Source organism: Crinia signifera, chromosome 11, assembly GCF_055691185.1.
Source record: "Crinia signifera chromosome 11, ASM5569118v1, whole genome shotgun sequence".
NCBI classification, from domain to species: Eukaryota; Metazoa; Chordata; class Amphibia; order Anura; family Myobatrachidae; genus Crinia; species Crinia signifera.
Window position 1 is genome coordinate 83,511,807 of NC_139227.1, and position 12,512 is coordinate 83,524,318.

Consider the following 12,512-nt stretch of genomic DNA (forward strand, 5'->3'; position numbering starts at 1 on the left):
AGTGCGAAAATTAGTCACTTAAATAATGCGATGTGCAAATGCGCATAGCATTAAATAAGCGACTTGTATACTTTTCTGTGCGCAAACATCTGGATGCGATAAAAATGCGAATTAATCTCGCATTTTTATTCACCAGACCTTAACGCACAAAATATGCGATTTCAGCCCCTATGCGCATCCCATTAAATCAACGATTTAATGGGAAAATGCGATATAGCCATTTTGTGGTCTAATTACCGCAAAATAACGATAATCGCACAGCATAGAATGTCACCCCTCATCTCTATGACAAGAATATACTCTGAGGGTTAATACATTAAAAAAGTGATCATAATATATAGAAAACATTACAGAACATGAACAAAAGTATAAACATAATATTGATATAACATTCAAAAAAGAAGAATAAATATAGCACTGGTATCCACAACTTTAATAATCCCCATTGAGAATGTCAGTGTTGTGGTAATGCAAAGAATGTTATCTGTTTTATGGCTGGCTGTGTTCTCCGGTAATTGAATGTTGTGCAATAAAGATAATCAGTAAATCGTTACAATCTTTCAATAGTGTCACCTAATTTCTTAAAATGTATACAAAGAGGATTTGGATACTAATTGTGCAGACCTAGTCTATACACGGCCGTAATGCACTAAAACCAAAATGGCCAATTAACCCTTGCTATGCTGTACAGAAAAACTTTTATTGGGAAGCAGGAATTTTATTATACAGACCTGGTCTATCCATGACCATTCTATACTTAATTGGTGTACTAACTAAAGATGGCCGATTAACCCTTGTTGTGCTGTAAAGAATTTTACTGTGTAACAGGGCAGATATTAAACGAAACATCAAAAGGAAGGAGTTCAAGCTTAATAAATGACAATATTTATAGAATTAATTAGGTACAGCTCCTGGTGGCTGGATTAGTCAATTTAATCTAGATTATACAGGACAATCGAGGTTTTATTTATTTAAGAAGAGAAACCATAACGACCTGACTATGCTGTGACCTTACTACACATAACAAAAAGGTGTGGTGCTTAGGATGGACATTTCAATTTTACTTTTGTGGCTAGAACAATTATTTATTTTAAATAGAAACTGTACGGTGTAAGGTGCAGTGTACGTAGGCTGGGTACAATGACATAGGAGCAGCTCATTGTACGTATGTGTGAGACAGTAGAGTAAGACACAGCAGGGAGGAGAAGGAGGAGGGAAGGAGAGAACAGCCCAGCAACTTGCGGAGCTTGGCAGCAATGAGGCTCAGGAGCCAGAGAGGAGATGCGGGGCACCGGTCTGATCACCACAGGTTTCCCCTGGTGAGTCAGGCTGCTGTATAACAGAGTTATACTTACTGCAGCTTCCGCTCCTGATACTCGTGCTCCTCGCTCACATTCCACAGTCCGCTGCCGCTTCCAAGCTCCCGCCCATTCTCCTGCTGCAGCACCACGGCCAGCGCTACCCACACAGCCCCGCGGTGGCCGTCATAATGACGTCACAACCCCACGCATTCAGGCCCCGCCCCCGCAACATCGCGTTCGCGCATGCGCACTCAGGTTTTTTGGTACTTGTGGAGTATCACGGCTCCCCCGATGGGCATCGCATGCTAAAAAATACGATGCGATCACATGCGATGCGATCACATGCGTTTCTGCACTGAAATGCATTCAAATGCATTGAAATGTGCAGCAAACATGTTAAATGCCCCCAAATGTCATTTTTTAGAGTGTACCACCCCCACTATCAACGCGAACCCGAGCCCGCGAGGGGTGGCGGTACGCGTCCTACGACCTTTTCATACCCCCACTATCCACGTCGGCGTGGAGTTGAGAATAGAATAGTGTGGCGAGCGCAGCGAGCCACCGAGCCCGAAGCGTGGCGAGCGCGATACCTTCACAGGTATCCGCGTCCCCTCGCGGGCTTCACAGGTGTCCGCGTCCCCTCGCCACGCTTCGGGCTCGGTGGCTGGCTGCGCTCGCCACACTATTCTATTCTCAACTCCACGCCGACGTGGATAGTGGGGGTATGAAAAGGTCGTAGGACGCGTACCGCCGCCCCTCGCGGGCTCGCTATGCCCGCCGCGCTTCAGGTTTGTGTTGATAGTGGGGGTGGGACACTCCAAAAAATGACATTTGGGGGCATTTAACATGTTTGCTGCACATTTCTATGCATTTGGATGCATTTCAGTGCAAAAACGCATGCAATCGCATCGCATGCGATTTGATTGCATGCAATGCGATTGTTTGCGATTTTTGCTAAAAATAGCTCAAAAACTGTAAAAATCGCATCCCATCGCATGCCATCTCATGCCACTACATTTGGCATGCGATGGGAGCCGTGATACTGCACAAGTACCGGTTTTTTTTTTGCAAAGGGGACAAAAAACCGTGAGGAACCAAGGGATTTGCGGGGGGCGGGAGAAGGATTGAAAAAGCGGGAGACTCCCGCTAAATGCAGGAGGGTAGGCAAGTATGTGTTGGGCCAGGCAAAATACACTTGGGTCATCTGTAAGTGGCCCCCCTCTGATGATTTTAGGTGTCAAATGTGTGTCCCAAAACTCATTAACCCTCGCAAGAGGGATTTTTCTGAATAAGAAGCTGGAGCTTGAATAAGAAGTGAATAAGAAGCCAACTTCAGCCTCGTCAACTTAAATCTGTGTGGGAAGGGGGATATATAGCCTTTGAGTAAAAAGAAATATAAAAATATATGATACAGCCAGTACAGGCTATGGCGAGGGAGCCAGTGACAGGGACTATAGAGAGGTAGGGCAGGGGGAGCAGAGGCGGTCCTGCAGCGATGCATAACCCACAGCAGAGAGTGCCAGCACCGGGAAGGGTGATCCCTGGAGAGGACAAGGGCCTGTGCAGTGCTGTGAGCTGCTGACCTGTAAGGAGCGGAGGCTGCGCAGCTGTGTGACCAGGAATGGCGCCAGGAGAGCCAGGCTCCTCCAAGTCCCCTACTGCTGCCGGCCAGCCGCCAGAGGGAAGGGAACCGCGCTGCCCCCACTAGCTGCCAACCACAGGAGGAGCCCCAAACCCGGAGAGAACAGAATGATGTTGTTGTGTGCTGCCGAGGTGTCCTACATAGTGCCTGCCCGTGGAGGAGCTGAGAGATTAAAGACTAGAACCTCAAGGAAGAAGGTGCTGAGGGGGTAAATTACCTAGGAGCACACCCAGCCGGAGGATTCCCCCGGGGTTGCTTGCTCCGAAGAAGATAGAGGACGCAGCAAGTGGAGACCAAGGCGCGCAGGCACCGCGGAGGACACCCTCTCTTGAGGAACCAGAAGTGTGGAGGACACGCAAAGGACCCCTAGCTGGAGAGACCTGTGGAAGCCCCCTCAGTGGTGCGGAGCTGCCCTGTGAGATGCCTGCCCGAAAGTGAGCTTTGAACACGATGCAACATCAAGGACAAGAGCCGCTCAGAGGACAGGGGACAGCCCAGCAGAGGAGAGGACAGAGGAAGATCCCCAGCCTGATAGGAGCCGGGGGTGGACGCAGAGGCCGACCCAGAACAGCACGACAGGCGGAGCCGAGGACGACCCAGCACCTCCTGCTGCAGGTCAGGAGCCGAAGACACAACTAGCAGAGAAGTAACTGTCACTGATTTACAGAAGAGGAACTATCTGGGATAATTAAAAAGTTCTGTAACACAATGCAGTAACTGTAATTGAAGGGGATCTATACCTACCTAGCAGAGGAGCAGCCACAGTCATTACACCGCACTTGCAAACTTCATGTTACAGTGGTTTGTTGCGATGCGCAGCATCCCGGGTATGCTGTGGTGCAAGTCCAAAAGGAGTTGTGGGTGAGACAGAGAAGCGCTACAGGTGGCGGGGAGTACCACCTTATCCCGGGTGCTTGTGCCCCTCCTTCCTGATATTGCCACATAGTCCTTACGCTGCCATCTCTGCCCATGGCATTCCTCCGCCCCACGAGGCTGCCCCATAGAATTCCACTGCCCATAGTATTCCTTCCCTTCCTCCGCCCCTAGCATTATGCTGCCCACTCTGCCCCCTAGCATTCCACTGCCCACACTTAGGTCGACAGTCATTAGGTCAACACCGTTGGGTCGACAGGTAGCAAGGTCGACATGTGTGAAGGTCAACAGGTGTCTAGGTCGACATGGGACAAGGTCGACATGGGTTTTGGTCGACAAATGCATTAGGTATACATGGGTTAGGTCGACAGTTCGACATGGGTTTTTTTTTTTTTTACTTTTTTTTTACCCAAATGTCGAACCAGTCGACATGGACGCAGTTGGAAGTCAACTGCAGCCCCTCGCATCACTTGCTTCGGGCACGGTGCCTCGCTGCGCTCGGCACACTATTTTACTCTCCCACCATGCCCTAGTGGATGGTAGGGCATGAAATACCACCTGTCGGCACAAAAAACAGTGTAAAAACCCATATCGACCTAACCCATGTCGACCTAGACACCTGTCGACCTTCATCCATGTTGACCTTGCTGCCTGTCGACCCAACAGTGTTGACCTAATGACTGTCGACTTAACTGTGGTCGATAATACGACCGTATCCCGAGTTCATCACGGGTGGAGGGTAAGTGTTAAATGTACTCTATGATATATATATATATATATGTAGTTTTGTATTTGTTATTTGATCCTGAAGACGGGGGCTGCGACCCCCCATCTCCTATGGATTAAAATTTGTCCTACCTTTTCTACAAACAATACAGTCTCTGAATGCCGCTTTCTTCGTTCATCTCTCTCTCTCTCTCTCTCTCTCTCTCAGAAAGAATAAGCAGCACTCACCAGTCTGTAGTTGAATGGAGGTACAACCTCCATTGGCAGACCTCTCCCACTGCCCACTCTGCCCATAGTATTCCTTCCCTTCCTCCGCCCCTAGCATTAAGCTCAGTGTTGCCGACCCTCCCGGAATTCCCGGGAGTCTCCCGAAAATCGGGTCCCCTTCCCGGCCCCCCCGGAAGGGTCGGAAACCCTCCCGGAATCTGTGGGACCCCCCTGAGCCCCCCGAATCGCGGCATGTAAATGCCGCAATCCGAGGGTCTCAGAGGAGGGGGCGGAGCTAAAATGGCACAATCGCGTCCTTTTAGCCCCGCCCCCTCCATGGATATCAGTCATTTCTACTACTGTATTTCTCGTAATGGGGGCGGGGCTTAATGACATCACCGTCAAGCCCCCCCCCCCCCCGATTGGGTAAGGAAAGTCTCCTCTCCGGGCTTCTCCCAGAGAGGAGCATTAAAAAGTCAGCAACCCTGATTAAGCTGCCCACTCTGCCCCCTAGCATTCCACTGCCCTCTCTGCCCCTAGCATTCTGCTGCTCACTCTGCCCCATGGCATTCCGCTGCCCATTCTGCCCCATAGCATTCCGCTGCCCACTCTGCCCCATGGCATTCCGCTGCCTACTCTGCCCTGTAGATATTCCGCTACCTGCTCTGCCCAATAGCATTCCTCCGCCCCATAGCATTCTGCTGCCCATTCTGCCCCATAGCATTCCTCCACACCATAGAAGTCCACTGCCCACTCTGTCCAATAGTATTCCACTGCCCACTCTGCCCCATAGCATTCATCCACCCCATAGCATTCGACTGCCCACTCTGCCCCATAGCATTCAGCTGCCCAGTCTGCCCCATACTATTCGACTGCCCACTCTGCCCTATAGCATTGTCAACATCAAGGACACATCAAGACACATTAAGACACATTGGGCGGTATTCAATGAGAATACCTGCGAGGTGCAGCGAATCCTTTTTAGGATTCGCTGCACATTCGCCACGTTCCGGAGCCGGCGGGCTCCGGTATTCAACGTGTCAGGGGCTCGCTGCCCCTGACTGGCGAATATGAGCTCCTGCGGCGATTGCCGCAGGGAGCCTGAGGACGGTGGCAGGCAAAGAGATGGAAGTCTCTCTGCCTGCCCCAGAACTTTGTGGGGGGTAGGTGGGCTCCCCGGGTGCCAGGCAGCACAGGCTGCCCCCCGGGGGTGCCAGCAGGGGACCGTATATTCACTATACCCGCTATATACTGCGGTGCCGGGCTTCCCCGATATTCATGTTCAAACCAGCGTTGGGCCAGGCAAAATACACTTGGACCATATGCTAGTGTCACCCGTCTCTTGATTTCAGGTGGCAAATTTGTGGCCTAGGACTTGTTAACCCTTGCAAAACTACAGCTGCTTATTCAAAATGAGACATGTCTCATATCTATGTGCCCATTTTGCCCATGTACTTCATGCCCAAGTCAGCGTTGGGCCAGACCAAAAACACTTGGGTCATCTGTAGGTCACACCCCTCTGTTGACACCCCTGCCACCGAATCCTGTCGGTAACATGTGAGGGGATGTACGCGAACGTTTCCCCTCACATGCGGCCATCAAATGATTTCTCTCCTCTTAAGAAATAAACTGAGTTTCTTTTCCGTCAGAGTCCACCAAAGAGGGGGTGGGCGCTGACATCATGTGGCGTCAGCCGCCGGCCATCGACCCACCTGCGTTCCAAGGGAATGGGCAGCGTTTTCATGGGGACGCTTATAAAATGCTCCGGCCTTTTCCTGTACCCTCCCCTACCCGTGCAAGCACCTCACCTTTGACAGGTGTCGAAAGCGTTCGCACAGCGGCCCTGCACATGTGTATAATTGGACATAAGCATCCTCAGAGCAATCACCCCCTCAGATCGATACGAGCGATCCACTATCAGCCTCCAACTGCGCTGTTTTAGGACTTCATGACAATAAACTTCCTGTCATCCGGCAGTCTAGTAATCTCTGAGGTGTATGAGGAGTCTAGTTACAGACCTGTACGTCTGATCCTCCTTCAGCACCAGGGCAGCTCCTCTAAGCGAGTGCGCTAAAAGTGGGCGTGGCCATGTGTCATGTTGGGGCGTGGTCATATGAAACTAAACAAGTGTTTACAGGACAAAAGGGGTATGGCCACATTATGACACATGCCGTAATGCCCATTTCACATTATGCCCCACAAGGTAATGCCTATTACACATAATATCCCACACCGTAAATTCCACTTCACATTATGCGCAACACAGTAATGCCCATTACTTATTAAACCACATGCCATTATGCCCATTACATGTCATTATGTCACACACCATAATGCCAATTACATACTATGTCACATAAGTGCCGCTTACCTACATGCTAGTTGCCAGAAGATACATGCTCGATGCCAGGAGTTTTGTGCTTGTTGGCACAGGGGGTTTCATGCTTGTTGCCATGAGAGGATTACATGCTTGCTGCCATGGGGGTTCCATGCTCGTTGCCATGGGGTGATTACACATTCATTGCCCAGGGGATGAAAAAGGGTTTACATCCTTGTTGCCCAAGGCGGGGGGATTACATGCTTGTTGCTCAGGGGGCTCCCTCAAACCATGTCGGCTCATGCCCCTCCTGGGCCCCTGACCCCATGCTGCGCAATGCAGCAGGCTTCTCTCACCCCTCCTGCGGCTCTTGGCCATTTCAAATATGGTGCCGATACATGAGCCAATCAGAATTCGTGAACAGGCAGACATCAACATGGCTGCTTGTACGCGAGCTCTGATTGGCACCGGAGCTGCACTATATTTTAAATGGCCAAGAGCCGCTGAAGGGGTGAGGAAAGCCTGCGGCGCTGCGCTCCACTCTTCTAGTCTCTCAGTGGCAGCGGCAGAGGCGCTGGAGGGGTGGGGGAACCTGTGGTGCTGCTCTACTCTCTCCTTCACCTCTCATCGACAGCACCTACCCGAGGGGTGGGAGAAGTGCAGCAGGGAATGCAGGGTGATACGGTGTATCAGCAACATATTTCTTAAAGGTGCGCCGTACAACTCCGTACCCCCCGCCCCCCCCTTACTTGCACCACTGCACCTACTCCAGCCAGTCCCTGCACTCTTGTCAGCAGCCGGTTGCGATCGTCATTTAGGTAGCCATCCTGACTGGCCAGGACATTGCAGGATGCTGCTGAACTACCTTTGTGAGTCCAGGGCTGCAGCCAGTTATATCACTGCTGCTCATGCCAATTGTTCTTCACTGCACTGGTGTGATCGGGTTACAGAACATACAGTCTCATGGCTGCAAATGGTTCCCCTGTCACATCTCTCCTGCTCCTAGAACACACAGTGTAAAAGTGTAAGAGGAAGCCAATGTATCAGTCCTCACTGAAGAAACGCATCCCCATGACAATACAGTATATCTGGGTTGCCGACTTTAAGATTCTCCTCTCCGGGAGAAGCCTGGAGAGGAGAGATTCAGCAGCCACTCAGGGGGCGGGGCTTGCGAGTGACATCACTAAGTCCTGCCCCCATGCTGTTAAAGCAGCTAATTCACGGATCTCCGTGGAGGGGGCGGGGCTAAAATGACGCGTTTGTGTCGTTTTAGCTCCGCCCCCTCCTCTGAGGCCCGAGGATTGCTGCATTTTAATGCCGCGATCCGGGGGTCAGCGGGGGTCCCCCCTGAATCCGGGAGGGTTGCCCACCCTTCCGAGGGGCGGGGAGGGGGACACGATTTTCGGGAGACTCCCGGAAATTCCGGGAGGGTCGGCAACCCTGCAGTATATCCCCACCCCATAAGTCACAGTTAGGATGGTGCTTGCTGAGGAATCTGCAATTCATTTGCTGTGTGCCACCCAGAGCTTTAGAGATGAGGAAACAAAGCTTAATTGTTGTCTCATGGGACCACAAAACCTTATATCGCATTGGGCCAGATGTATCAAGCTTCAAAAATGTGATAACGTGGGGAGTGGTAAAGAGCCAGCCAATCACCTCCAACCTGTCATTTTTCAAACCCAGCCTGTTACATGGCAGGTAGGAGCTGATTGGCTGGCTGTTTATCACTCTCTGTTTTATCCCGTTTGAAGATTGATACATCTGGCCCGTTGTAGCTGAGTCACTTTGATGCTTTCTGGCAAATCCAGATGTGCTTTGATGCAGTTTCTCTAATAATGGCTTCTTTCTAGCCACCCTCCCATACAGGCCAGTTGTGTGCAGAGCTTTTCATATTGCTGACTGGTGCATCCTCACTCCCACCTGAGCCACTGAGCTCTGTAGGTCCTCCTATAATAATAGTCGGCTACCCTGTGGGTCTCTCACTAGTCTCCTGGCTCTACCGCTGACTAGTGATGGGCGGCTTGGCCTAGGCAGCACCTGGGCAGCAGGACATAGCTTCCATTTCACCACTGATCCTACAGTGGGACATCAGAGCACTTGGCTTTATTATTGGCTATTATCTTGTAGCCTTTCCTGCCTTGGGCATGTCTATAACTTTATCTGTTAGGTGAATAAAATGCTCCTTGGTCTCCAGTCTCACAGCTTTCCTTCACATTCTCCACCTGACCAATGTGATTTCAATGAAAGGGAGTTTGTCCATACATATTATTAAGGTACTTGTTTCCTAGCACGGCGCCCGTCGTCGGTGATCACATACCTTAAGTTAAGGTAACTTAGGGTATGCGATGGACGCGACCGACGTGATATTTGGCTATTTTTAGCCTTTATTGCCGGCAAAGAGAAAATCGCGTTGATCGCGTCCATCGCATTCCATTATAATGGCACGCGTTCGACCGTTGCGATCAACGCGATATTACGTAGGGAGCAATGTTAAATTAGCCAGCTATTACAAAATCGCGTTGATCGCGTCCATCGTATTATAATGGCATGCGATGCGACAGACGCGATTTTACATAGGGAACAATGTTAAATGGGCCAATGGTCCAGATTTTTGATTGTATAGGCACCCTAATGTGTAATGTGTATGTTAAATGCCCCCCCATTGTTAATGGGAACCCACGATTAACGCCAACCCGAAGCGTGGTGAGCATAGCGAGCCTGCAAGGGGAGGCGGTACGTGTCCTACGACCTGTTCATACCCCGCGAGGGGACGCGTAATACCTGTGAAGTAATGCGCGTCCGCTAGCCACGCTTTGGGCTCGGTGGCTCGCTGCGCTCGCCACACTGTATAAAGTCAACTCCACGCCGACGTGGATAGTGGGGGTATGAAAAGGTCGGAGGACGCGTACCGCCGCCCCTCACGTGCTCGCTATGCTCGCCACGCTTCGGGTTGGGGTTGATCGTGGGGTGCCGTTAACAATAGAGGGGCATTTCACCCATGAGGGTGGGTATACAATGAAAATTGGAGTCTGGGGGGCATTTTACATTGGGGCCAATGTAAAATCGGGTCTCAGGGACCATTTTACATTGGTTCCAATGTAAAAAATCGCGTTGATCGCGTCGATCACATCGCATGCGATTTGGTTGCATGCGATGCGATCGACACAATTTTTGGGATCCCGATGGATGCAATTAAAATCGCTGGCGCCCTGCTAGGAAACAAGTACCATTATTAAAATGAATATTGTATTATATCAGATAACAATCTCCTGTTTATATTGGAACAGGGTTATTTATACTCAAAGTCATACATATGATAAACTCATTATTGTATAAGTCTATCAAAAATCTACGCAATAAGAATAATAGTAACCTACAATCAACAGCAACAACATCAGCAGCAACTGGTTCAGGTAAGCAGAGCAAACCCATGCCTACAAGGCTTATTCTGGCAGGGTGAGGGCTTGGCGCAGTAAGGGGTCCCAGCATCTTTTTGTGGCTTTCGATCTATATTCTGTTCCCCAGTGGCCCTAACCCTGACAGACGGGCAGCGTCTGTTCTCCCTTGTGGGGGTCAGCTGACCGTCCGCTAACTCCCGAGCATCCGCGCATATGTAAGTGTGAGTCACTTTTACATGCGTGCACCTTTGCCATCATTCGATGGTCGCCAACCATCGAATGATGTGAGTGGATTACAGTAGGCTGCGTATGGATGTTACTGTGTAACAGCCATTTGCAGGCCCTGCGAGGGAATAGCCCTTGCGAATGGGTGGTGGCCGGGCCACCATTTGCAATACCGGGTTTGGTGGACTCACAAGGCTGTGAATTTGCAGCCTTGCGAACCAACCAGAATAACCCCTTTATCTGTAGTGTTATGTGGTGTGCGCCCACAGTACCTCCAAAATCAATGTTTCTGCAGTCACAAAACACCAGTCACAGGACAAATAATTATTTATATTTTGGGGATTTATATGCAGACAAGATATATATATATTTTTTACTTCAGACCCAAAGAACAGGGTAAGAGGAAGGGGATAACAGTGCAAGGAGAGTAGCAAGGGAAATATAAATACAAATTGGGAAATTTAATAAAAACAAATATTAAAAATGCTTTGAGCTCATAGGTCCAGCTAAAATGGCAGTTTAACCCTTCCAATACTATAGGCCTGGACCTCCAGTCATGGAAGGGTTAAAATGCTACAATGCGATTAGTGTCTTATTTACTGTAAGAAAACCATACTTACAGGATTGTAACATTAAGAGCAGAAATGGCGTCAGAAAGACCGATCGGGGGTCTGGTATCTGGGTCCTTAATAATAAAGTCACCACTTCATCTTTTTGCACAGCGCTGGCGCGCCACGTGCCCAGTTTAGGGAGCGCTGATTCACCATCTGGCACTAATGATTGCCCCCCTTCTTATCAAGGCACAATATTGGTCCTCACGCCATGTTAAGATTAAGTGCACTTTTGTGGTTAGAGAATTAAATACAAAACAAACAAGAACCAAAAAAAAAAAGATTCACATAAAATACAATAGAGCACAAAGATATCTCAGTAACGTAAAACGGCTTGTGCAGCCTCTGGCTTAGTGGCAGCAGCTAACAGGTCAGACTGCTGAGCTACACAGCTTGCGGAGATGGTTAACAACTATCGGAGATGGGGTCTTCCTGGTAACTTCAATCAAGGATTGGGAGGGTCACAGATAGAGGGAAGGTTTGTAACAGAATCAGACATAACACGTAACATACAGAAAATCATTAGCATGGGGGGAGAAGCTGCACCCATCCTCAGCCTTTACATTCCCCATTATTGGACTAGGGAAATCACATTTTTCTTGCGTGGCGATCGTTCCCTGTGTATCCAGTGTGATGGTTTACTGATTTCCAGTTGTGCCCAGTTGATTCCAGTGCTGCTTGGTTTGGTCCAGTGTTGCACATTGAGTGAGGGGTTTGGGTCACCCCGCGACTGCCCGCAGTCTGGGGGGCATGGAGGGGGAGGGGCACGTTTTCTGTGCCCAATAAAAAAAAAAAAGGAGAAATGTGTTTTTTTTTCCCAGCTGTTCAACGAGCGCGTCAGTCGCAGAGTCGGTAAAAACTGAAATAATAGTCTGTAACTTGTGAAGGATCCAGAGAAGCGTCATAGCATCCTGCTGCTCCCTGAGAGACAGAAAGAGGGACAGTTAGAGAAGACTCCTGCGTATGAGGCATGAACACTGCACAAGTATCAGACAATAGAGGGAGATTTCAGGTGCTAGAAGGCGCATTTATTGCCTAATGACCTTACACTAATACTGGCAATGAAGTATAATCGGTGTCTGGATTCTGGGAAGACTGGCGCAGTGTAACCCAAGCTGATGGCTGCGTATTGGTTGTAAATGCACTAAGAACACTGGTGAGTAGATCGGAACGGCTTACCGGAGGTGACACCTGCAGGTGAAAGGTGAAATC